The 27618-nt window shown below is 45.6% G+C and overlaps 1 non-coding gene across 1 annotated transcript; it reads right to left on the minus strand.

The window, feature by feature from the left end:
- Positions 1-17220: 17220 nt before the first annotated feature.
- On the minus strand, positions 17221-17349 carry LOC141125049 (small nucleolar RNA SNORA35). The gene has a single exon (XR_012241350.1). It is a non-coding gene; the product is annotated as a small nucleolar RNA SNORA35 (small nucleolar RNA).
- Between the last annotated feature and the right edge of the window lie 10269 nt (positions 17350-27618).

Here is a 27618-nt window from a genome sequence, read left to right on the forward strand (position 1 = left end):
TTTTGGGGTGTAATTTCACATATTCCCATGGCATGTTTGAGCAATATATCATTTAGTGACAACTTTGCGCAAAAAAAATAAAAAAATAAAAAATTGTCTCTTTCCCGCAACTTGTGTCACAATATAAAATATTCCATGGACTCGACATGCCTCTCAGCAAATAGCTTGGGGTGTCTACTTTCCAAAATGGGGTCATTTGGGGGGGTTTTGAACTGTCCTGGCATTTTATGCACAACATCTAGAAGCTTATGTCACACATCACCCACTCTTCTAACCACTTGAAGACAAAGCCCTTTCTGACACTTTTTGATTACATAAAAAAATAATTTTTTTTTGCAAGAAAATTACTTTGAACCCCCAAACATTATATATTTTTTTAAAGCAAATGCCCTACAGATTAAAATGGTGGGTGTTTCATTTTTTTTTTCACACAGTATTTGCGCAGCGATTTTTCAAACGCATTTTTTGGGGAAAAAACACACTTTTTAAAATTTTAATGCACTAAAACACACTATATTGCCCAAATGTTTGATGAAATAAAAAAGATGATCTTAGGCCGAGTACATGGATACCAAACATGACATGCTTTAAAATTGCGCACAAACGTGCAGTGGCGACAAACTAAATACATTTTTAAAAGCCTTTAAAAGCCTTTACAGGTTACCACTTTAGATTTACAGAGGAGGTCTACTGCTAAAATTACTGCCCTCGATCTGACGTTCGCGGTGATACCTCACATGCATGGTGAATTGCTGTTTACATTTGACGCCAGACCGACGCTTGCGTTCGCCTTAGCGCGAGAGCAGGGGGGACAGGGGTGCTTTTTTTTTTTTTTTTTTTCTTTATTAGTATTATTTTTTTATCTTATTTTTAAACTGTTCCTTTCATTTTTTTTTTTTTAAATCATTTTTATTGTTATCTCAGGGAATGTAAATATCCCCTATCATAGCAATAGGTAGTGACAGGTACTCTTTTTTGCAAAAATTGGGGTCTATTAGACCCTAGATTTCTCCTCTGCCCTCAAAGCATCTGACCACACCAAGATCGGTGTGATAAAATGCTTTCCCAATTTCCCAATGGCGCTGTTTACATCCGGCGAAATCTAAGTCATAAAATGCTCGTAGCTTCCAGTTTCTTAGGCCATAGAGATGTTTGGAGCCACTCTGGTCTCTGATCAGCTCTATGGTCAGCTGGCTGAATCACCGGCTGCATTCTCAGGTTCCCTGTTGAGACAGGAGAGCCAGAGAAAAACACGGAAGATGTTGGGGGGGGGGCATTCCCTCCCACTGCTTGTAAAAGCAGTCTAGAGGCTAATTAGCTGCTAGGATTGCTTTTACATGAAAGCCGATCGCTGGCTGAAAAGAATGATACCAAGATGATACCTAAACCTGCAGGCATCATTCTGGTATAACCACTCAAAGTCGTGAATGGCGTACCTGAAGACAAAAAAATGGTTAACAATAAAGCACAGTAAACGGTAAGGTATAAAAAATTGCATATCTGAAAAGCAAACATGATAAAACATAACAACAATAAAACATTGCAGAATAGAATACAGTAAAAAAGAGCAGAACAATAGAGAGAGAATAGAGAGAGAGAACAATAAAACGACAACTATTTTATTTTATTTTATATTTTTGTATGTGTTTTTTTTTTTTTTACACTTTTTTTTGTAACTAACTTTTATAACTGTAACCGGTTCCAGGTTCGGGTCTCCCAAAATGCGATGGCATCTTGGGAGACCCTGTGAAAGTGTGCCTAGTCTGTGCAATGCTGTACCCTACGCTAATACTCAACTAGTGAATGGTAGCATTCAAAACATTCACCAATGCAAAGACCAGGATTGTCAGGACAGGAGGGACAATAATAGCGGGTGTCACGCCTATATCCGCGCTTGCTGCAGACACAACATCTTTTTTGGGGGGGTTCGCTGGGTAGGGGTACTCGGGAGGACATAAAGAAAATGCCTCTCATGCAGCCGACTGCATTTGGTTGGGGATGTGAATAGGGAAGTACGGGCGCTGCAGAAGCGGTGGGTTCCAATTAGGATTGGCGAATGCAGCAGGAAGGGCACTATAAGCACGACGGGCCTGTGTTTGTCTTTTTGGTGGCAGCGGGACACTACTTGTGCTTGCCACCTCACCAGCTTGAACTGCACTTATGGGACTCGCCACGTCACCAAGTGTTACTGCAGTGCTGGTTTGACTACGACCGGGGTGTACTAGGCCGCTGGTGCTTGCCAGTTCACCAAAACGCTACAAAAAAAACTGTTAGCGATCGCAGGGATCAGGCCTGACTCTGCGAACGCTGCAGTTATGCGTTTAGTGTTTTGTAAGTGTCAGTGATCGATCGATACTGCACTTGAGTGGGCTGGGCTGGGCCAGGCGGAGGGGCAAAACGCAGGTGCTAGCAGGTATCTGGGCTGATCCCGCTAACACTGCGTTTTTGGGAACCCTAAACTGCTGGGGACGCTAGTATAGATCTGATCAGATCAGATATTGATCCGATCAGATACTATACCACTAAGGGAGGTGTACGGTGTGTGCGTGGGTGTTAGCGGTACTGGCGCTAACCTGACGCTGCCTGGGGCTGGTGCTTGCCAGTTCACCAAAACGCTACCAAGAAAACTGTTAGCGAACGCTGCAGTTATGCGTTTAGTGTTTTGTAAGTGACAGTGATCGATCGATACTGCACTTGGGTGGGCTGGGCAGAGGGGAAAAACGCAGGTGCTAGCGGGTATCTGGGCTGATCCCGCTAACACTGCGTTTTTGGGAACCCTAAACTGCTGGGGACACTAGTATAGATCTGATCAGAGCAGATATTGATCCGTACAGATACTATACCACTAAGGGAGGCGTATGCTGCGTGCGTGGGTGTTAGCGGGTACTGGCGCTAATCTGACGCTGCCTGGGGCGACGCATATCACCGCCGGGCGATCAGGGGGCTAAACCTTTATTCGGTAATAAACGGCGGGTGCCCTGACACTATAAAAAATAAACAAACTAACCAGCGTCACCCGTAACAGTTATACGGTGATCAGTGGTGAAAGGGTTAACTAGGGGGCAATCAAGGGGTTAAAACATTTATTAGATAGTATATGGGGGTCCCTGACGCTATAAAACGCTGACGGCGAACCTAAATATTTACGTCCCTAACTAGCGTCACCAGCGACACTAATACAGCGATCAGAAAAATGATCGCTTAGTGACACTGGTGACAGGGGGTGATCAAGGGGTTTAAAACTTTATTAGGGGGGGTTAGGGGGGTATCCTAGACCTAAAGGGGGGTAACACTCACTGTCCTACCACAGTAACTGTCACAAACTGACACCAATACAGTAATCAGAAAAAAAAAATACTGCTTGCTGTCAGTTTGTGACGGGGGGGGGGGGGGGGTGATTGGGGGGGGATCGGGGGTGTAAAGTATGCCTGGCATGTTCTACTGTGTGTGTGTGTGTGTGTGTTGTGCACTTACATGTCTTCTCTCCTCGGCGCTGGGACGGGAACTGCCAAGCCAAGGAGAGATGACATCACATCCTCTGCCTGTGTGAAACTACACACAGGCAGGGGAAGATTCCGATTGGCTGGGAGCGATCGCGAGGGGGGGGCCACGATCGGATGGTCTCCCCCTCGCCTCCCGACGCTCCCAGTCAAATGCCGACCGCCGCTGGCACCGGGGGGGGGGTCCAATCGGACCCCCCGCCCGCGGGAGGCAGATCACGTATGGGTACGTGATTCTGCCTGCCTGTGCCATTCTGCCACCGTATATGTGCGTTAGGCGGTCGGCAAGTGGTTAAAAATCCAAAAAAAAAAAAAAAAGTGATTTTAAAAAACCCAAAAAAAAAAAAAAAAAGTGATTTTAAAAAACCCCAAAAAAAAAATAAAAGTGATTTTAAAAAACCCCAAAAAAAAAAAAAAAAAGGATTTTAAAAAACCAAAAAAAAAAAATTAAAAAAACGCATGTTTGCTAAAATCAAAATGCCCAAAAAATTGTATTTTTGATTATGTAAAAATATTTAACTATAATTATATTTTTCGAAATTATTAAGATATCATTATATTTTTGTCTAGGAACATTTTATACTAAATGCATAACTGAATGCATAACAACGATTAATAAAAACATCTGCTTAGGAATTAAAGAAATGTGTGGTTTGTTATTTCAATGCTCAGTATCAGTTTGGTTATAATTTTAAAAAAGTTGTTTACAGTGGCAATGGAGCTTATTTAGACATTTAAAAGGAAAATACAGTTGGCACTACAACTGCTCGACCATAACCTAGGAGAAAGCCCAAAAGAAAGGCAAGCAATAAATATAATTCACGATTTCATCAAGATTTTTTTTATTTAAAATATTTAGATATCCTGGCCCATTGCAATGGCCCCCCTACCCATAAAATAATTAACATATTGCTGTCTAACTTGACGGGCACTTTGGGGGGCCAAGCCAGTACGGACAGTATCCAGGCCCGTAAGGTTGTCATCGATAAGTCCGGCCTCAGGCCCAACTGTTACCATATAATTTGGAGAATGTTGTTGTAAAAAGTTGTGCAGGATGCAGCACGATAAAATGATAAAATTAAGTTTGTATTCCGCCAAATTAATGGAGGTTTGAAACAGGCGGAACTGGCTGGCCAGAATCCCAAACGCATTCTCAACCACTCTTCTAGCTCTGGCCAGCCGGAAATTAAAAACCCTCCTCTCCGGGAAGGGGGTTCTTTGCGGGAATGGCCTCATGAGGTGCTTGCTCAGAGCGAAGGCTTCATCGGCAATGAAGACAAAGGGGAGTCCTTCCACGTTATCCGCATCAGGTGGCAATCCCAGGCCACCACTCTGGAGACGCTGGCAGAACTCCGTCTGGGCAAATACTCCTCCATCCGACATCCGGCCATTCTTCCCCACGTCCACATATAAAAATTCATAGTGTGCCGACACCACCGCCATTAAAACAATACTGTGGAACCCCTTATAATTAAAATAGTATGACCCCGAATGGGGTGGTGGCACGATGTGGACATGTTTCCCATCTATAGCCCCTCCACAATTGGGAAAGTCCCAACGGGTGGCAAAATGGGATGCCACAGTCTGCCATTCCTGTGGCGTTGAAGGAAACTGGGGAATCAAACAAGAAAACCAAAATCATTAATTTTGAAGATAACATTGCAAGAAAATTATACAATTAAAAACATTATTCCCCAGCATCAGTATAACATTAAATAATTTAAATCTTCGGGAAGAACTAATATGGAAAGGCACACTTATCAGATTGCTCACCCCCTCTGATGGAACATTGATTACATTTTAGGGGGTTGTGAAATCCCTAAAAAAGATTACTTTTAGGACACGCAGGGATTTAGGGACTAAAAAGGCTACAAGACTGCAGTTGTCGCACTCTGCAAGTGCAGTTGCTACCCAGCTTACAGTAAATGAGGTAAGGTAAAAAGGCAGTCATGTTGCAAGGAGTACACAATCACATGCAAGGGCAATTAATGAAAACACTTTGTGGCTTGCATATGATTTGATGATGGAAATCAGCAGAGCTTCTGCTCATTTACTAAAGCACTGGAACAAATGCACTTGGAGAGTGCACATGCATTTTGCAAAGTGCAACATATATTTGCTTTATACAAATCAACACCACAGAACATTCTAGCAATTTTTTACGAGGGTGGGGGGGGGGGGGGGGTTGGGAAATCAAGCTAATTGCTAATTATAAGCACACTATTTGGATTGAGTTTAGGTGGGGGGGGAGGGGGTTGGGAAATCAAGCTAATTGTAAATTATAAGCACACTATTTGGATTGAGTTTAGGTGGGGGGGAGGGGGTTGGGAAATCAAGCTAATTGCTAATTATAAGCACACTATTTGGATTGAGTTTAGGTGGGGAGGAGGGGGTTGGGAAATCAAGCTAATTGCTAATTATAAGCACACTAAATACACTCAAACAAAATACATTCAAAATGAGTAGACTAGGTGGATATGTGCCCATCATTGCATGCTGGGGAGGTTATTGAAGGAAAATATACATGCATGACAAAAAAGAACAGGGAAAAAATCCAGCATGTGTGAGGATAAAAAGGGGACATTCACACTATATTGCAATGATGGTAAGTAGTGTTTGAGGCAAGAAATACATTACATTATCAAAGATTACATAAAAGAACATGTGATGCTAATAAAAGAAAAATATCTTACCTTAATATAGTCCTTCTGCAGGACCTGGATGATGGCAGAACAGGTCTCTGGGATAATGATCCCCAGAGCCTGGGGGGAGATGCCTGTCGAGAACTTGAGGTCCTGCAGGCTTCTCCCTGTTGCCAAGTACCGCAACGTGGCAACTAGCCTCTGCTCCGGAGTGATGGCTTGCCTCATGCAGGTATCCTGCCTGCTGATATAGGGGGTCAGCAAAGCCAACAAACGGTCAAAAACGGGGTCCGTCATCCGGAGAAAGTTCCTGAAATCCTCAGGATTATTCTCACGGATCTCACGGAGCAATGGCATGTGACAGAACTGGTCACGCTGGAGCAACCAATTCTTGGTCCATGAACTCCTCCTCGCCCTGTTCATGGACTGGTCTTGGTCTGAAGAATAAACTACAGCACCAAACACATACAATGCACGAGCTCGACGACGAGTACGTACAGGTAACATGGTTTCAAAACGGTCGGCTGGTCAGAACGCACTGAAGAACAGCAAGGCCTGTGAAGAGCGACCTGAAAATCAGGAACGAGCGGACAATAAAACAAAGATTTCTCAATGCCAACTGACCAAACGCACTGAAAAGCAGATACAAACCTCACAAGCACAGACTGAACAACAGTTAAAACTAACTGAAAAATACGAGTCTCACAAGCGCGAATCGTCTCTCACCAAACTTCTACTAACACGAGATAAACACGAGATTAGCAGAAGGAGCCCAAAGGGTGTCATACGGGCTATTGAACTTCCGTTTTATAGTCTCGCCGGACTTGGTGTACGTCACCGCGTACTAGGCTGTCGAACTTTTGTGTGGTCGTGTGTAGGCAAGTCCGTTCGTAGAGAAAGTCTGCCGCAAGTCCGCCGAAAGTCCGCCGGAAGTCTGTCGGACAGGCTGTCGGACTTTTGTAGACGAAAAGTCCGACCGTGTGTACGCGGCATTACAGTGTTGCCGGATGGCTTAAAGGTTCTGACACTGTGAAGCTGAATCCTATTCTACAAACTAAACTGTGGTAACTAGCTCCTGGCTGCTAAGTCTGTGAGAGAGGCTTATCCAAGGGTGCTACTCACTGCTAAGTCTGTGAGAGAGGCTTGTCCAGGAGTTCTGCTGGCTGCGAAGTCTGTGAGACAAGCTTGTCCAGGAGTTCTACTGGCTGCTAAATCTGTGAAAGAGCCTTGTCCAGGAGTTTTATTGGCTGCTAAGTCTGTGAGAGAGGCTTGTCCAGAAATTCTACCGGCTGCTAGGTCTGTGTGAGAGGCCTATCCAGGTAGTCAAAGTCTGCTAAAAAGAAAGCTGTTTTACCTTTGGATTCAAGGAGTCTGTAAGTTATCTGCAAATGTATCTGAAACCTCCCCTAACTCTCTCTCCTACTACTTCTATCAAGTTTCTTATTAAAGCATTGCAAATATATAAAGTGGCTGGCGCCTAAACTCTGTTCTGAATTCCCATTATAACCATGGACTCCCAGTAGACCCGGGGGGGGGCTGGGGGGGTGCTACAAACATTTCTCTTGTTTAATCCCAAAAGAGGGAAATCACTCAACTCCCCCATCCACACAAAACGGATGAGGGAATCTCCTCTGGTGGCTATTGTATTTAGACAGCGGCAGCCATGGCTGTCTGAATACCCAGACAGTGACTTCATCTGATTAGATGTAGTCACTGTTTGGCTGCTGATTTTCTATCCAGCTCCTTTGATTTTGAAGCCAGATTTGTTGAGCTGTTCGACTGATTTGGCAGGAATTTTGTAAGTTATGTTATGTTTGTGTCTGCTAATAGGGATTTTAGTGCATTTTTAGTGAAAATTCTGTTTTGATATTTTCGGTGGGGGCCCTGTCAGATAAGCTGTACGGGGCCCCATGATTTTTAACAGCAGCCCTGGGTGTGCAGACCCAGGAACTCAGCGCAGGGATGATGGTTACCTCTCATAATGGGCACATTGAGCGGGCAGACCTGGGAACTCAGCGCAGGGATGGCAGGAACCACTCATAATGGGCACAGCAGATGTACAGACCCAGGAACTGAGCACAGGAATGGTGGGAACCCCTCATAATGGGCACAGCAGATGTACAGACCCTGGGAACTCAGCACAGGGATGGTGGAAACCCCTCACAATGGGCACATTGGGCGTGCAGATCCGGGAACTCAGTACAGGGATGGTGGGAACCCCCCATAATGGGCACAGCAGGCATGCAGACCTGGGAACTCAGCACAGGGATGGTGGGAACCCCTCATATGGGCACATCGGGCGTGCAGATCCCGGAACTCAGCACAGGAATGGTGGGAAACTGACATTCTGCTCCTTGACAGTGAGGTGTGAGGTTGCTAGTTCCTTTGCTCCTGTGCTTCCAGAGACCAGGGGCTAGAGTTGCTCCTCTGCCCCAGGAGTGATGCTGGATCCTGGGGAGGACACTGGTGGAGGCCTGTGGAAGACACTGGGCCTGGCCCAAGTAAAGATGAGTCCCTGTCTGCCTTTAGACGGAGGGTTGTTGAAACACTGAAGCGGATTGTGAAGGAAGACTAGAAATTGGTAGCTTTGAAAAATGAATTTAAAAAGTAAAAACAGATTTGTTCCAAAGTGTTCAGCAAGAAAAGACCGTCTCTGAGGCCTGAGTTGAAAGACCGGGAACATGCTCTGCGGAAACAGAAGGAATTGGTGAGTTCTCTGAAGGAGAATAGTGGAGCATTTAAAGAAAAATATAAAAATGAAGAAAGATTCAGCCAAATGACAAGAGGAGCAGCTTCCTGCATGGAGGGTGAGGAGACCAGTGAGGAGATGCAATTACAGACAGCAGAGCGTGAGAAAGTGGGCCCGGAGGATGAGCCCAGCTCTTCAACACCTCAGACATCTGCTGAGTCCTCAATGGTGGAGGCCTCTGTCCCCCTCCCTCCCCAGCAATGTGGAACATCTGAGCAGGAGGTTAAAGGTTCTGGCATGCTGGATTTTATCAATAAGCTTGAATCACCTCCGAATGTGGCTTCCCAGTATGAGGAGAAGATGGACACCGTTCCTAGCCCTGTGGAAGAAAGACCTGTGGAGAGAGCAGGTGCAGGTACAGTGTGTGTGCAGGATGGTGTGAGCTTTAATGACAATGTGCTTGCTGAGGGTTGTAGTGCTGCAGGCAGTCAGCCCAGACCCATAGACAGTACACAGCATGCAATAACATTTGCTAATAACTGTCAGCTTTAGTCTGCAGGGAGGTCCATGGACAATACAGAGACTTTGCCTGGACCAGGCACAGCAGGTGTTCCTGTGAATGGTGGAGGAGATTCTGGGTGCAGTAGTGCTACAATTCTCCTGGAGTCTGCAGCAGCCATGACTGTGATCCCAGTTCGGGGGAGGGGGAGGGTCCTGCCTCTGCTAATCAGAAGACTGCTATCACAGCTGATTCAGACTCTCTGCCAACAGGTTTGAATGTGTCTAAGGACAAGACTGAAAATGCTGCTGGTGTAAGAAAAACTTATGCTGTTGTTGCTGCTACAGGTTCTGGGAGGGGGCAGCAAGCAGGGAAGGAGCATGAAAATGGTTTATCTTCCTCCCTGTTTAAAAGGAGTAATGTTGTCCAGTTAAAATGGGAGGGTGGTGGAATCTCCCCACATAGGAGGGCAGTGGTGGATAAAATCCTGCAGATGGGGTTTACACCCACAGATATCTTCACCCTGATCAATCCGGCAGGTTCCTATGAGTATGATTTGTCCTTTATCCGTCCAGAGTCTCTGGGCATATTTTGGGAGAAGTATGAGCACGTGTGTAGGGGCCTGCCGGACTGGAAAGGGCTCATCCCAAAGCTTATATCACGCCAGCCCCTCATTAAAATGGTCACAATTTTGGTCCGCAATGAGTCCATACCACAAGTGGTTTTAACTGTTTGGTTGAGGAGGTATGGAGACATCCTGAGCCCCCTAAAAAAGATTGTGGACGATCGGGGGGATATGGACAGGGGGATGGTCTGTGCAGCTAAAATTAAAGGTTGTTGATAATGTCGTCCAGCATCTGCCATCCTCAGCTTTCCTGGGGAGGGACAGGCTGACCATCTTTTATCCAGGCCAGCCAAAGCTCTGCAATAAGTGTGGTGATAAAGGGCATCTTGCATCCTCCTGTCCAGTGATGAAGTGCTCTCTGTGTCAGGGTATATAGGACATTTGGCGAAGGACTGTAATATTATCAGGTGCAATCTGTGCAATGCGGTGGGACATCCTTTCAGTCAGTGTCCTGAGGCAATGCACAACAATCCTGAGCTCATGAGAGAGTTTTTCCACCTGGACATGGAGGATGCTCAGAGCTCAGCAGCTGGAGTGCCTGTGAGTCCATCTGAGTCTGTGCCAATACCTAATGTGTCTCCCCAGGCTGTGGTGCCCCAGTCTGTGCCAATACCTAATGTGTCTGTGTCTCCCCAGTCTGTGTGTTTACCTAGAGTGCCCGTGTCTTCTGTAGGTAAAGTATCAGTTGCCGAAAATGTGTCCAATCCTTCTGTGTCTGTGTCTTCTAAAATTGCAGAGGCAGCAAGAGGTGCTGAGGCAGGTGCGTCAGGTGTGGTGCCAATCCCCCTCCCCCGATGCTGCAGGGTTTCTATTGAGGATCGTGGGGTGCAGAGGAGTGGGAAAAATGGTGGAGAGGCTGGCCTGATGGTAGATAAGGGAAGGGGGAGTGGGGGGGGGGGGTGAAGGGGAGGATAGGTGTGGGGAGGCTGTTGAGTCTGGTTTGTCTAAGGATGATATGGAGTGGTTGGAGGATAGGAGGAGGAGGGGCAAAAGAAGGAAAAAAAGGGGTTCAGTTACCTTAAATCCTAAAGTTTTGCCTTTGGAAAATAAGTTTAAGGTTCCTTTCTGATGATGATGATGAGTGAGACTCGTTCAGTTCGGCATCCTCTATGGAGGATGAGTGCCAGGGTGCAACGAAGCGCGCTGGTTCTCCAGGAAGAGGGAGTAGTCAGGCTAAGAAAAGGCTGCCTCAACTACCCTAATGGCAGTTCCCACTCTGTTAAAAGTGGCAACCATTAATGTTGCCAGCTTAAGATCAGTAAGTGCTCGTCATATGGCCTTATTTTTGCTCAGCGAGTTTGATGCTGACATTTTGTTTTTGCAAGAAACCCATCTGAGTAGTCTGGCCGATATACATCTGGCAAAGAAGGAGTGGAGACGTGGTCCCTCATTTTGGTCTCTTGCGGCCGAGCCTTACAGCGGGTTTGCGGTCCTTTTTTCTGGTATGGTAACGTGCCGGCGGGTAATTGAGGTAGAGATAGGGAGATGCATGGTCTTAGACGTCTCTGTGAAGGGGCAGGACTTGTGTCTGATTAACATCTATGGTCCCCAGACGAAATGGGACAGGTAATGCCTCTTTACAAAGATTGAGCCTTTTCTTTTTATGGCCCAGCAGGTTATCTTTGGAGGTGATTTCAACACCATTACTAGGTCTAAAGACAGGAGAGGTTTCAGGGATAAGCTGGGCTATGACACCCTTTTTCTTAATGCGATAGTTAGGGAAGCAGGTCTGGTAGATGTGCACATTAAGCGCTGCCCAGACAGCACGGGGGTTCACTTTTCAGCGAGGTAATAGTCAGAGTAGGATAGATAGGTTTTTTTTAAAGGGAGACTCCACTTTTTCGGCACCTGTGTGTCGGGCAGTGGAGTTTTCTGATCACTGTATTCTATCTGTAACTCTGAATGCCCCAGACATGCCACCTAGGGGGAGGGGTATCTGGAGATTGAATTCGGCCCTCCTGGAAGACGAGAGAGTAAGACAATCCTTTGAGGATTTTTTTTAAGCACAGGTAACGATCCTAGACTTTTGCAACAGCAAGTCAGAATGGTGGGAGCTTGTTAAACAATGGACTATTGGGCTTTTCAAGACCATAGGAAGAAAGAAGCAGCAAGATAAGTATATCACCTACCAGCATTTGCAGAGGAAACTTGACCGCCTTGTTTCGAATGGAGGAGATTCTGGGGCAATCTCTGAGGTGAAGCTCCTCCTTAGGAAACATCAATATGACTGGCACGCCTCTTTGGTTCAGGAGAGGGATTACAGGAAATACCATTCGCCTAACCCTTACCAGAACTGTAAACAGAGCGTAGCAGTTAAGACGGTCAATGGCCTGAGGGACAGTACGGGCTCTCTGACGAAGTCTAGGTCAGGGATCCTGGAGGTTGTCAGGTCATACTATGCCGATCTCCTGGGAGGAAGGAACCTTGATCGGACAAGGATGTTGGGTTTTTTGGACTCTACACCAGGACTGGAAAGTAATGTTCCTTTGATGAATTTGACAGATGAAATCACTGCAGATGAGGTAATCCAGGCTATTGATAAACTAGCCTTCAAGAAAATGCCAGGGCCAGATGGTTTGACAGCCGAGTTCTATAAATGTTTTAAGACGATCCTGGCTCCCTACCTTGCGGAGGTTTTTAATGGCTGTTTGAATGAGCGTTCTCTCCCTCCTTCCATGAGGCAATCTGCAGTGATCCTTCTGTCAAAGGGTAAAGATCTTTCGATAATTGGGAATTGGCGCCCCATTAGCCTTCTTAATGTCGATAGAAAGATACTGGCAAAGATTTTCTTTTGGCGATTATCACCAGTTGCAGGCAGTTTGTTATCCCGCCACCAGCATTGTTCGGTCCAAGGTAGAAGCACTTTCTCAGCGGTGTTAGCTGTCCGGGAGGCCTTGGAGCATTGTAGGGCTGCTGGTTGGGGTAAATTTTTGCTGACATTGGATCAGCCTAAGGCCTTTGATCGGGTTAATCATGAGTACTTGTAGCTCCTTCTTGACAAATATGGCCTGGAGGGGGGTTTCATTGATTGGCTCAAGATTTTGTACAAAGGTGCTGAAAGTTTTCCTTTGGTTAATGGTTGGGTCGGACAGCTCTTTGCGGTTGGCTCGGGTGTGCGTCAGGGGTGTCCATTCAGTCCTCTGCTATATGTGTTTGCAATCGACCCCTTCATTAGAAGGCTAGAGAGTGGACTTTTGTGTGGGGTACCTTTGGGCATCGCTGGTGAGCCTCCTTTGAAGGTTGTGGCCTATGCTGATGATATTTCTGTTTTTATCTATGGGACTGGGGAGGCGCAGGAGGTGGTCTTAGTGACAGGGCAGTATGCAGAGGCATCAGGTTCAAAGGTCAACCAGGACAAGTGTGAAGCTTTCTGGATGGGCATGGAAGGTGAGAGCTTTGTTCTCCCGGATGACTTCCCGGAGCCCAAACAAAAAATTAGAGTTCTAGGCATTGAATTTGGCCCAGGTGACTATGATCATGCAAATTAGGTGAACAGGCTGGAGAATGCCGATGCCAAGGTGGCAAGCTGTAAAGTTGGCAGCTTTCCTTGAGGGAAAAGGTTGATCTGACCAAGACTTACCTGATTCCGATTTTTCTGTATGTCAGTTTTGTTTGCATTTTGCCAGTTTCTCTCTATACCAGGATCTATAGTTGTTTCTTCCAGCTGTTATGGGGGAACAGAATAAATCTTGTCAAAAGGAATGTGACTTACCTTCCTAGGTGGGAGGGTGGTCTAGGGATGATCAACCCTGTAGTCTTTTTCTCTCTGATGTTTGTAAAGTATAATCTTGGTAACATGTTGGCAGAGGGACCGCCTGGGTGGGTTGGTATTTTCTAGTCCTGGTTTAGGCCCTTTCTGTGAGACTGGGAAAATGGTGGGCCAGTGAAAAGCCTGAGGGTCAAGCATGATAAGCTCCCGGCTTATGTTGCCCCGTGTTTGAAAATACTTCGGCAGTGGCAAGTAACAGCGGGAGAAGTCAGATCTCTTCCAAGGAAACTTCTTGAGAAGCGGATCATGAGCTCTGCTTTTTGCGAGCCACTGGCCTTGAGGGATTGCCCCAGCCTGGTTTTGGGAGTGGGTTTGCAATTGATTAATTTGGAGAGCATCCCAATGAAGTTTAGGGATCAGGCTTGGCTTGCTTTTCATGGAAAACTATATGTGAAGGGCAACTTGAAGTTTCTTTCCATGAGTGATCGGGGCTGCCTGAGAGTGGAGTGTGGAGCAGTGGTGGAGTCCATGGATCACTTTCTACTTCAATGCCCTTTTAATATAGAGGTGTACAAGAGGGTTGGGAGGGCTCTGAGTATACCCTTCCTCCCCCATATGAGTTACGCAGAGTGGGTGTATGGGGCATTCCAGATTCGTCGGGATACTGATTTGGAAACACTTTTTTTAGTTAGTCTAGTAGTCCGTTATTTCACGTGGAGTGCACGGTGTCAGGTATTCTTACGGAGTAAAATCCTCCCTGTGGAAGTGGTGGTGCAGGACATTCTGGGTGAGGTTGGGAAGATTCAGGGTCTTGATAAAGGCAGGTGGCAGCAGGAGGCCTGGATAAGGGCGTGGAGGAATATCAGGACTCTGTAGCTGCTGCCTGTTGATCTCGGGGTGTGCGGCTTTTCTTTGTATTCTTGATTCACTCCCCTAGATTTTCAAGATCAAATATATTTTTGATAAAAGGCTTCATGCATGATGACGGTGATGTTCCTTATTCTGGCTCTCCCGTAGGGATTGTGTTGTGTGCAATTTGGTTTGTACCATTTATTATGTTCTTGTTTTGTATAATTATATTCAATTATTTTGTAAATATGTTTTATTTATTTATTATGGTTTTATAGTATATAAGTTGTTTGTAAGATTTTACAATAAACAAAATTAACACCTCATAATGGGCACATCGGGCATGCAGATCCTGGAACTCAGCACAGGGATGGTGGGAACCCCTCACAATGGTCACAGCAGGCATGCAGACCTGGGAACTCAGCACAGGGATGGTGGGAACCCCTCACAATGGTCACAGCAGGCATGCAGACCTGGGAACTCAGCACAGGGATAGTAGGAACCCCTCATAATGTACAATCTGTGCAATGCGGTGGGACATCCTTATAGTCGATGTCCTGAGGCAATGCACAACAAGCCTGAGCTCATGAGAGAGTTCTTCCGCCTGGACATGGAGGATGCTCAGAGCTCAGCAGCTGGGGTGCCTGTGAGTCCATCCGAGTCTGTGCCAACACCCAATGTGTCTGTGTCTCCCCAGTCTGTGACAATACCCAATATGTCTGTGTCCTCCCAGTCTGTGCGTTTACCTAGTCAGTCAGTGTCTTCCCAGTCTGTAGGTAAGGTTTCAGTTGCCATGAATGTGTCCAATCCTTCTGTGTCTTCCAAAATTGCAGAGGCAGCAAGAGGTGCTAAGGCTGGTGCATCAGGTGTGGTGCCAGTCCCCCTCCCCCGATGCTGCAGGGTTTCTTTTGAGGATTGTGGGGAGGATGGCAAAAAGGCTGGCCTGGTGGTAGATAAGAGCAGGAAAAGTGGGGGGGAGGGAGGTGAAGGGGAGGCTGTTGATTCCGGTTTGTCCAAGGATGATATGGAGTGGTTGGAGGATAAAAGGAGGAGGGGCAAAAGAAAGGAAAAAAAAGAGGTACAGTTACCTTAAGTCCTAAGGTTTTGCAATCGGCAAATAAGTTTGAAGTCCTGTCAGATGATGATGATGAGTGGGACTCGTTGAGTACGGCATCCTCTATGGATGATGAGTGCCAGGGTGCAACGAAGCGCGCTGGTTCTCCAGGGAGAGGGAGTAGTCAGGCTAAGAAATGGCTGCCTCAACTATCCGAATGACAGTTCCCACTCCGTTTTTTATAAAAGGCTACATGCATGGTGATGGTGATGTTCCTTGGTCTGGCTCTCCCGTAGGGATTATGTTGTGCGCATTTTAGTTTGTACCATTTATTATGTTCTTGTTTTTTTTTTTTTTTTTGTATAGTCATATTCAATTATTTTGTAAATATGTTTTATTTATTTATTATGGTTTTATTGTATACAAGTTGTTGTTTGTAAGATTTTTCAATAAACAAAATTAACCCCTCATAATGGGCACAGCAGATGTACAGACCCAGGAACTAAGCACAGGGATGGTGGGAACACCTCATAATGGGCACAGCAGATGTACAGACCCGGAAAGTCAGCACAGGGATGGTGGGAACCACTCATAATGGGCGCAGTGGGTGTACAGACCCCTGGACAGGAGGGGGCAGCATATACTAGAACTGATTTGGTTGTATTTTCTTCCTGAAGTTGCTGGCTGCTGGTGGAAGGGAGAGGAGGAGAAGACAGCTTTCAGATGCTGGATGGAGGTGGAGATGGAGGAATATACAGCCCAGTTCTAGTAAATGCTGTACCCCCAGTCTGTACTAGCATCAGCAGTAACTAAGAGAATATATAGGGACTAGTGGGCAGTAGCCTGATCTGTAGGGACTGTGTTTTCCATGGGTGGACCCAGAAGAAGAAACATAAAGAGAGCCGACACACTGACCACCCTGCACAGCACTGATATTACTGGAGCTTATAGCATGTGTACCAGGACCACTCACCCACACCCTCTGCTTCCAACCTGCTGCGCCGTGACCTGTGCAATGTGACCGGGGGAGGGGGTGGAACATTCCAGGGAGTTCTGGGTTGCCAGGAGGAAGAGCTGGTGTCATCCTGTCCTAAAAGTAGCAGAAAGCCGAAGAAACAGTTTACTGTCATATAGTAAATGGGGGTGTGTGCAGAGTGTTCTGTTTGCATAGCAGTGAGCGGCGGGTTGCCACCTCATCCCTTTAAAACGGAACACATATTAATTACACAAGTTCTGTGTCTAATTGAAGTGGTAATTAAACTCTCACTTGGTGCCTTATCTGCATTAAAATAGCCTTAGAATTTTTTTTCTCATTTTTTTTCTTTTATTTGAGAATCCTTGTAAAATATTACAGAAATGTCATTAAGGACAAAAAAAAAAAAAATAAATGTGAAAATATAGGCAAACACACCACTATCAGAGATCGTCTGGGACATCACTTTAGCTGACCACGATGGAGCCAATTGCAACAATGAACCCCCCCCCCCCATAGATGTGTGACGTTTAGAGACACAATGGATGGGTGCAGCATGTCAGACTCCAGTCACATGGGCGCCAATGTCTCTACAGCATGAACCAATCAGGGTTTACTTCTTCCTTATAGGGGCAAAACTGGGGTGTAGAAAATGGAAGTCGAGGCATTTAGCTATTAGTAGGTGTTCCCAGCTATCGGGAGGGTCGGCCCACAGCAGAGTCCGGCCTTTCTGCAAGAAGGGGATTTTTCTGGCACCGGAATGAGACCCCAGAGTCAGAGAAAGACCAAGGAGACACTTGACAGTGCGGTCATATGTGTTAGGTTTAAAGGGATGGGGTGGCAACCCTAAAGCCGGGTGCATGGGTTGCAACGTAAAGGCTCACGGGGTCAGTGGTGTGTATAGGGCGGCATTTACAAGCACCAGTCATCTGCATTTTCCTCCACTGATGTCTCTCTATATACTGGATATTGTGGCTCCCCAGCTAGAACTTTATCAGTGTGTGTGTCGGGAGCTTAAGACACTTCCAGGCCAGGCTGGTCAGTGTATTGTTGGTAGGAGGGGAGCGCAGATCGCCCCCATACACATGTAGTGCGGAGCTTATTAGCCACTTGCCTACCAGGCGAATTCTGACATTTCTCTCGTATATGTAAAACTAACATATTTTTTTTGCTATAAAATTACATAGAACCCCCAAACCTTATATATGTTTTTTTTAGCAGAGACCCTAGAGAACAAAACAGCAGTTGTTGCAATTTTTATCTCACATGGTATTTGCGCAGCAATTATTCAAATGCGTTTTTTTGGAAAAAAAAACAGTTTCATGCTTTAAAAAAAAAAAAACAGTAAAGTTAGCCCAGTTGTTTTGCATAATGTGAAAGATGTTACGATGTTACGCCGAGTAAATAGATACTCAACATGTCATGCTTCAAAATGTTTTGTGTTACAGAGGAGGTCTAGGGCTAAAATTATTGCTCTCGCTCCAACGTTCGCAGCGATACCTCACATGTGTGATTTGAACATTGTTTACATATGTGGGCACGACTTACGTATGCGTTCGCTTCTGCGTGGGAGCACACGGGGACAAGGCACTTTTTTTGTTTTATTTATCATTGTTAATTTTACTTTCATTTTTCAAGTTTTACTTTTTTTTAATCACTTTTTTTTTTATCACTTTACTTTCCTTGTAAGCTTGTGAAGCCTAAAAAAAAAAAAAAAAAAAAAGCAAAACAATCTCAGCTTCCCAGCTGAGGTGGCGCCGTTTTTCGAATGCAAAGGCCGGGCATGATGCCATAACACCACGCCTGGCCTCTAAATGATCATAGAGACCCCGGGGACCATCTGGTCCGCCGGAAATCTCTATGGTCAGCATCCGGGACCGGCGGATCCCTTCTCCGGTTCGCCAAGGGCAGCGGCGAACCTGGAGGGGGATGTCCCCTCTTGCCGCCTGTAAGAACGATCAAGTGGCTGAACAGCCACTATGATCATTCTTATGCTGAAGGGAATCGCTGGCTGAAAAAGAAGATATCTGAATGATGTCTGTAACTGCAGGCATCATTCAGATATCACCGCTCAAACCTGAGGACATCATATGACAGCCGGCGGGCGGGAAGCGGTTAAAATGCCCCAGTGACTGAGCCGCGCCCCATCTCCGCAGAACCCCCCCCCCCTCATGTTTGTCTGTTCTGTCAAACTGAGACACCCGGCTCTACAAACAAGGCTGCTGTCATCTCCCCACCAAAAAGCTGTGTACACAGCAGCCGCGGTTCCACCCTAGGTGGCAGTGCGCCCTAGGCGGCTGCCTAGTGCGCCTAGTGGTAGCACCGGTCCTGCTCACTGCTACACTGTAAGCTGCACTATACAATATACAGTATATACTTCTGACAGACATTCTGTGAAAGCTGTGCTGTGCTTTTCATACTCTGCACCACTAAATTATGTAAGCTGTGCCGTACGTTACATACTCCTGGTCATGGCACTTTTTAAAGAGGAACTGCAGTCTGCTCACATGATTTGTAATAAAAACATCTTTTTTTTTAATTCCTTTATTTATTTTCAGAATGATGCAATTTAAAAGACATAAGCAAAAGACAAGGGTTATAATAAAAACAGAAACGGGAAACAAACAGGGTTAACTGTTATGCATAGCAAGGTCAAATATCGAATCCCCCCGGCTATGCACTCTGTAGTGGACATGACGAGACCTAGCTGTGTGATGAGGTTCCAGCGTGTCCTGCCGAGGAGGCTTCCAGACAGTAATCTTAATAACCCAGTACAAATAGTATAGCCACAAGGGCCATACAGTAATATACATACTTACAACTGTTAGGGAGGCATGCCTCCCGAGAACCAGCTGGGCCCAGCCATGGGACGTAATAACTTGGGTGATGCAAACCAGAATATTCACATTATCTGACTAAACCAACCCATGACTGGGTACAAATTAGGGAAGGGAGAGCAGGGGGAACCCTGGGGGGGAAGGAGGTTAGCGGGGCTCTCCGAGGGGGGGGAGAAGGGGGGGGGTAGGAAGGAAGAGAGGTGGAAGGGTAGCAGGGTAGGGTGGTGGAAGAGTGGAAAAGAAAGAATAGGCGGTGCCCCCCGACTGAGAAGCACACCGAGCCCTAAGGATCGGCCAGGCTGTGCAAAATCCTGGTGGTATGCATCAGTATAAATGTAGTGTTGCCATGGTCTCCGGGTCTCCCGAAAGGCCTCCTCCCTACCGTACAATGTAGCAGTGAGATCCTCCATGTTTCTTAGTTTATTCACCTTGTCAAACCACAAGCACATCGCCGGAGGCATCTCTGATCTCCAACACAGGGGGATGCATGCCTTGGCCGCATTTAAAAGCTGGACGGTAAGGGAGGCTTTGTATTTCTTGATGGGTCACTTTGAGAGGTGCAGTAAGCAAGCCCCGGGGTCCCCGTCCAGTGTAACATCAGTCAGGTGCTTGATCGTGCGTGTCACCCCCAGCCAAAAGGGTCTGATTTTGGGGCAATCCCAGAAGATATGTAGCATCGTTCCCTCCTCTGTGCCACATCGCCAGCATAGACTGGGTACTGGGAAGAAGCGGTGCAGGGTAGTAGGCACTTTATACCATCAGGTCATGATCTTATAGCAGGTCTCTTGAACTCTGGTAGCTATGGAGGACTTCTGAGCAAAGTGAAGGATCTTCTCCCTCTGTGGGTCAGTAAATCTGACTCCTAGATCCGCTTCCCACTTGAGGAGAAACGGGGGGGGTAAACTCTTCTGCTGGTATAAAAACATCTTTGCCATTCTGAAGCTTTCCTCCAACCACTTTGCATATTTTATATATACTGTGATTCTGTACTTGCCAAATATGCTGCAGAGATCTCTCTTCACTGAGTGTGGCTGCATCCAGTTTAACTGTGGGCAGCTGAAGCTGCTGCCTGTTCACTTCCTGGATTTACACAGAGGCACACCTCCAGCTGTGCAGCTCTCATTGGCCCTCTTATGACTCACCCCCTTTCCCTTCCTGGCAAACTCTCACAAGAGTGAGAGAGAGAGCTGTGCATGATGTCATAAGCCTAGGCTTTTTACCAGACAAGAAAGACTCCAAAGACATGCTGGTAGGTTAATTGGATCCTGTCTAAATTGGCCCTTGTATATGAATGTGAGTTAGGGACCTTAGATTGTAAGCTCCTTGAGGGTAGGGACTGATGTGAATGTACAATGTATATGTAAAGCGCTGCATAAATTGATGGCACTATATAAGTACCTGAAATAAATAAAAGAGGAAGTGGGATGTATAAGGTATTTACTGGCAGAAAAAAATGTTTTACTATCCAAAGTTAAAACAACAAGGGCAGAAGATTTAATAGATGGAAAGTTGAAAAAAATGACTGAAGGTCCGCTTTAAGCTGTGCTGTACATTACATACTCATAACCACTGCACTCTGTAAGCTGTATATTACATACTCCTGATTGCTGAACTCTGTAAGCTGTTCTTTAAATGACATACTCCTGTGTGCTACACTCTGTAACCTGTGCATTACATAATACTCACTGTTGCACATTGGTGAACACAATGCTCAGAGGTGAACAGGCCCATTGAGAATAATGGCATTATTCAGTATTGGGGAATTGCATGACAAATCGTTCAGGTATGACAAATAGTGATGTGTGGTTGGGGTTGTTAGATGGAACCACAGTCCACAGAGGGAGACCAGGAACCCAACACACCTGGAAAATGCATCAGATGAAGAAGATCCTTTAGCATCAGTAGCCTTCAGTAGAGTGGGACAGTTCATTACTTTTTCTTTTTTTCCAACGATCCCTTAAAAAAAAACTTTTTGAAGCCAGTGACAGAGTCAAAGTTTTTGTTTTGCACAGCCAAAGTATTTGGGTGGATGGAAGTCCTGGAGGACTCATTTTCACAGCACGTGTTCTGACATGCTAAAACGCATTTGTTGTGATTCCCCAAAATAAACGGAAGTGTCTGTTCCCATCTTAGTGCTGCAGTGAAATGCTTTTTTGAAACATATGACATGTCTGTTTTTTCTGTTTTAGTGAACAGGTAGGCCCATAGACATAAATAGTACATCAAAGCAAAGCAAGCTTTGGTCAGTGGCTGTTAACCCTATCACATCAAATTCTGAATTCCAAAACGCAATGAAAACATGGGTCAAAAAGCATGTCAACTCCCAAAGGAAACACACAGTGAACGCACCTGCCTAATGCTACAAAAAAATGCACCTCTATAAATGGGCCCTGAAGGTCTCTGCTATATACAGCATTAAAGATTTAATTTCATGTAGCTGATTTGTCCCAGCACAAATCTAAAACAATGTTACAAAATAGCTTGATACATGACTGCTGTGGAAACATGATAAAGCTTACCCATGTATCATTTTTCTCCAGTGACAAAGCTTGATCACTCCACTGTTCTTAGGTCGCTTTTCACACCAGTGGAGCGATATGGTCCGCCTGTCCGTTTTTTTCAGATCATTGTTCTCTATGGAGCGGCGGATGTCAGTGGACATATGTTCGCTGGCATCCAATCCAGTCCTCTAAAAACAGACGGATATGGATCTGCTTCCCATATGTCCAGGGGATCGGATCGGATGACAGGCAGTCCGTTTCCATCTGATCACCCCATAGAAAACAGCAGGCCTAGTCTGTGTCAGCTCTGCATAGCGGAGCAGATACTGATCTGTCATCTGCCTGCTCAGTGGGGATCAGCGGACAGATCCTCTGCTGAGCAGGCAGATCCGCTTGTCGGAGACCGCCCCATCTGAAAGGGCCTTAAGGCTCCAATCACACTTGTACTACTTGTCATGCAACTTTATTGTCCAAATCACAGCCCATTATTTTCAATAGCACCTGTTCAAATCGGTGCGACTTTGAAACGGTGCCTGCACTACTTTGGTGCAACTATTGATGCGACTTTGGTCCAGAGAATGTAAAGTCAGATTTAAGTCGCACCAAAAGTCACATCAAAGTCACGCTGGAAATTGTGCGACTGTGGAGACACGCTAATGTGAATGGAGCCTTAGGCCTGCTATACACGGGTCAAATCAATGCCAGTTCAGCAGGAACCGCACAAGATTTCAAACCATTAAAGCGGTAGTAAACCACTGGGTGTTTTTTTTTTCTTTTAAAACCTGAAAGGCAATTTAATAATGTGCTTGTATGCATCGCATACAAGCACATTATGTGAAAATTATCAGAAAATGAAGCCTTCCAGCGGCAAGCTGTCATTGCTGAAGGCGCTTCCATCTTCACCCGGTCTTCCTTTCGGGTTCATGGACTCTGGATGGGTATGCCATTCCTTTAGAGCGCATGTGCCGCTGAGGTCAACGGATGCATGTACAATAAATATTTCCTAAACAATGCATATTTAGGAAATATACTATATGCCAAAAGTATTGGGATGTCTGCCTTTACGCACACATGAATTTTAATGGCATCCCAGTCTTAGTCTGTAGGGTTCAATATTGAGTTGGCCCACCCTTTGAAGCTATAACACCTTCAACTCTTCTGGGAAGGCTGTCCACGAGGTTTAGGAGTGTGTCTATAAAAATTATAAAAAAATTATTAATTATAAAAATTGGGTGCAGTGTTGCATGACCGCGCAATTGTCATTCAAAGTGCGACAGCGCTGAAAGCTGAAAATTGGTCTGGACAGGAAGGGGGGGGAAGTGCCTTGTATTGAAGTGGTTAATGGTATTCCAGTCTTAGTCCGTAGGTATGGTTGCCACCTCATCCCTTTAAACCCGAACACATATTAATTACACAGGTTCTGTGGCTGTTTAAGTTGGTAATTAAACTCACTTGGTGCCTTATCTGCATTTAATTAGCCTCAGAACCTGTGTAATTCAAAGGTGTTCAGGTTTAAAGGGATGAGGTGGCAACTCTATCTGTAGGGTTCAATATTGAGTTGGCCCACCCTTTGCAGCTATAACAGCTTCAAGTCTTTTGGGAAGGCTGTCCACAAGGTTTAGGAGTGTGTCTATGGGAACGTTTGAACATTCTTCCAGAAGCACATTTGTGAGGTCAGGCACTGATGTTGGACGAGAAGGCCTAGCTCGCAGTCTCCGATCTAATTAATTCCAAAGGTGTTCTATGGGGTTGAGGTCAGGACTCTATGCAGGTCAGTCAAGTTCCTCTGCCCCAAACTTGCTCACCCATGTCTTTATGGACCTTGCTTTGTGCACTGGTCCAAATCATCTGGTGGAGGGGGGATTATGATGTGGGGTTGTTTTTCATGGGTTGGTCTTGGCCCCTTAGTTCCAGTGAAGGGAGCTCTTAAGGTGTCAGCATACCAAGACATTTTGGACAATTTCATGCTCCCAACTTTGTGGGAACAGTTTGGGGATGGCCCCTTCCTGTTCCAACATGACTGAACACCAGTGCACAAAGCAAGGTCCATAAAGACATGGATGAGTGAGTTTGGAGTGGAGGAACTTAACTGGCCTGCACAGAGTCCTGACCTGAACCCGATAAAACATCTTTGGGATGAATTTGAGTGTAAACTGTGAGCCAGGCCTTCTCGTCCAACATCAGTGCCTGACCTCACAAATGGGCTTCTGGAAGAATGGTCAAACATTCCCATAGACACATTCCCAAACCTTGTGGACAGTCTTCCCAGAAGACTTGAAGCTGTTATAGCTGCAAAGGGTGGGCCAACTCAATATTGAACCCTACAGACTAAGACTGGGATACCATTACTCACTTCAATACAGGGCACTCCCACCCCCCCTTCCTGCCCAGACCAATTTTCAGCTTTCAGCGCTGTCGCACTTTGAATGACAATTGTGCGGTCATGCAACACTGTGCCCAATTTTAATCATTGTGTACCCACAAATAGAGCTTCCTTTTGGTGGTATTTGATCACCACTGGGCTTTTTTTGCTAATAAAATAAAATAAGACCAAAAATTTTGAAAGAAAAAGTTTTACTTTGTTTCTGTGTTATAAAATTTAGTAAATAAGTACGTTTTCTCCTTCACTGTTGGGCGCTTATGAGGCTGCACTGACGGGTATTGGTGAGGTGGCACTAATATGCAGCACTGATAGGCACTCATAGGTGGCACTGATAGATGGCTCTGATAGGCAGCACTGATGAGGAGGCAAAGGCAGGCATTACTGCTGGGTACTGGTTGGCACATCTAATGGGCACTGATTGTCAATCCTGGTGGTCCTGGGTGGGCATCCTGGGGGGGGGGGCTGTGCTGATAATCAATCAGCGCAGATCCCCCCCTGTCAGGAAAGCAGCCGATCGGCTCTCCTCTACTTGCGCCTGTCAATGCCAGTGGAGGAAAGGCTGATACATGGCACTTCCTGTTTACATTGTGATCAGCTGTGATTGGACACGGCTGATCACATGGTAAAGAGCCTACCTCAGAGGCTTTTCCCCAAGAATGGTGATGCAGTGTCAGACTGACACACCACACCAACGATTGCTGCACTACGCACTCCCGTGGGCGTGCAATTGCGGCTTATCCTGCTGGATGTCATATGCGGTCCAGTTAGAATAACTTAACCACTTTGCGCACATCATTCTGTTACATGACAGGCAGGAAGTGGATAAAGTTCATGCGCATGTAGAGGCAGGCTTCCCAATACCTGATAATATAATGTATTTACAGTACCTGTTCTGTCTCAAGGAGCAGAAAGCTATACCTTCTCATCCCAATAACTGTAGATACCATACTTCTTTGATCTCAGTTTTATTAGAACAAGCCAGGTGAAACTACAAAATAACAGAAATAGACTTCAATAAGTACAATATTGCATACAATACAGCATACATTGCATAAAAAACGACATACAGTGTAAGATGAGATAATAAAAACTTACTTTTTAAGTTCTCTAAGGGGTGATGGCGATAGATAGAAAAATACATGACTTGCTTGTTGCAATGTGTTGAAAAGAATGGTGGATGGTTGACTTCCTGTCTACCCAGAATTCCCTGCTTGCTGACAACTTCCTATTACACATACAACAATTAACAGAAACAGAACTGCAGCAATACCAAAAGGAAACGCTAGATGGAGCCTGCACACCACATATGATTGTCTTAAGTAAATTACACATTTTGCATGTAAATTTAACAACACAGGTACAAATACCAGTATAAAACATCAGCAAGACATCTGGTGGACAGAACACTCCCCGCCTGACATCAAGTGATGTCACTAACAGAGTCCTCCGCAGAAAGCAACAGAATAAGTTCGGTCACTGGGCTCAAGACTGTTCTGTTGAAAGATCTTGACCTCGACCTTACGGACACGATTATCCTTGCTTGGCAGTACTTTGGTGATCAAACCTAAAGGCCACATATTCCTTAGTGCCTGGCAATCTTTCATGAGTACAACATCACCAGGTTTAAGATTAGGCTTTTCAGTGTGCCACTTTCTCCTTACTTGTAGAGTAGATGTATATTATTCCCTCCACCGCTTCCAGAAGGTATTGGCAAGGGTTTGTACTTGTCTCCATTGACGTTTGTAAAGGTTCTTCTCACAAAACTCTCCAGCTGGAGCACTGGCAAGACTAGTCTTTTGCGTGAGTAACATGGCAGGTGCAAGGACCACTGGATCCTCAGAGTCACTTGAAATGGATGTCAAAGGTCTGGCGTTAATGATAGCTGTAACCTCTGCCATAAATGTCACTAAACATTCGTGAGTAAGCATTGCAGTTCCTACTTGTAGGAAGATAGAGTCAAGAATTCTGCAGGCTATGCCTATCATTCTCTCCCAAACACCTCCCATGTGAGAAGAGTGAGGTGGGTTGAAGATCCATGTGCAATTTTGCTTTTCCAGCTTGGGTATGGTGTGTTCGAGAAGTGGTGCAAGTTTTGCTTTCCCCATTACAAACCCTATGTGGCTCTGTCCTTTAGTGTCTATGGTTTTCAGGTAAGCTACAGCAGCAATTGCTTTAACAGAAGCATCCGAAAACACACAAAGTATTTGCGTCTGAACGTCTGCAGATGACAGAGGAGCATATAGTCGTGGAATTTTAAGGTTGGATAGAGCTGTTAGTGAGTCCTTCCATTCTAGCCATAGGTTCTTCTTGTCGGTGGGGAGAGGGTGGTCCCAATCTAACGACTCACAGGTTAAGTCTCTCAGTAGTGCTTTACCCTGGATGATGACAGGTGCTGCAAAGCCTAAGGGATCATACAGGCTGTTTATGGTAGACCAGACACCTCTACGGGTAAAGGGTTTTTCTTCTGTGTTTACTTGGAAAGTAAACGTGTCAGATCTTAAGTCCCAAAGCAAACCAAGACTGCGTTGCATGGGAAGTGAGTCTGTGCCTAGATCTAAGTCCTTTAACTCGTTAGAATGATCTTGGACAGGAAAGACTTCTAAAACTTCTCTACTGTTGGAAGCAATCTTATGGAGTCTTAAGTTGGAACAAGCAAGCATTGCCTGAGTTCTTTTGAGGAGACTGATTGCGGCTTCATTTGTGGGTAGTGATTTCAAGCAACCGTCTACATAGAAATCCTTGTCCACAGACTGTCTGACATCTGACCCATACTCTGGCTCTCCCACTCTAGCAGAATGTCTGAGGCCATATATAGCAACTGCAGGGGAAGGACTGTTGCCAAATATGTGCACCCTCATGCAGTATTCTGTGATGTCTCCAGAGGGGTTGTTGTCCCTGAACCAGAGAAACCTCAGAAAGTTACAGTGTTCTTCTTAAACAAGAAAGCAATAGAACATTTGCTGTATGTCTGCCATGAATGCGACTGAATCCTTGCGAAAGCGAAGAAGTACTCCTAATAGTCTGTTGTTAAGGTCAGGGCAAGAGAGAAGGACATCATTTAGAGAGACACCCTCATGCTTGGCACTGGAATCGAACACCACTCTAATCTGCCCTGGCTTCCTAGGGTGATAAACCCCAAATATAGGTAAGTACCAGCATTCCTCTGAGTCTTTGAGGTTTGGGGCTATCTCAGCATGACCATTCTGGAATATTTATTCCATGAAGGAAAAGAAATGTTCTTTCATCTCTGGTTTCCTTTGAAGATTGTGTCTTAGGGAAGTGAGACGTTTATATGCTAGTTCTCTATTGTTAGGCAAATGTTGTCTTTGAGGTCTAAAGGGAAGAGGTGCAACCCAG

This window comes from Aquarana catesbeiana, linkage group LG01, assembly GCF_042186555.1.
Source record: "Aquarana catesbeiana isolate 2022-GZ linkage group LG01, ASM4218655v1, whole genome shotgun sequence".
NCBI lineage: Eukaryota > Metazoa > Chordata > Amphibia > Anura > Ranidae > Aquarana > Aquarana catesbeiana.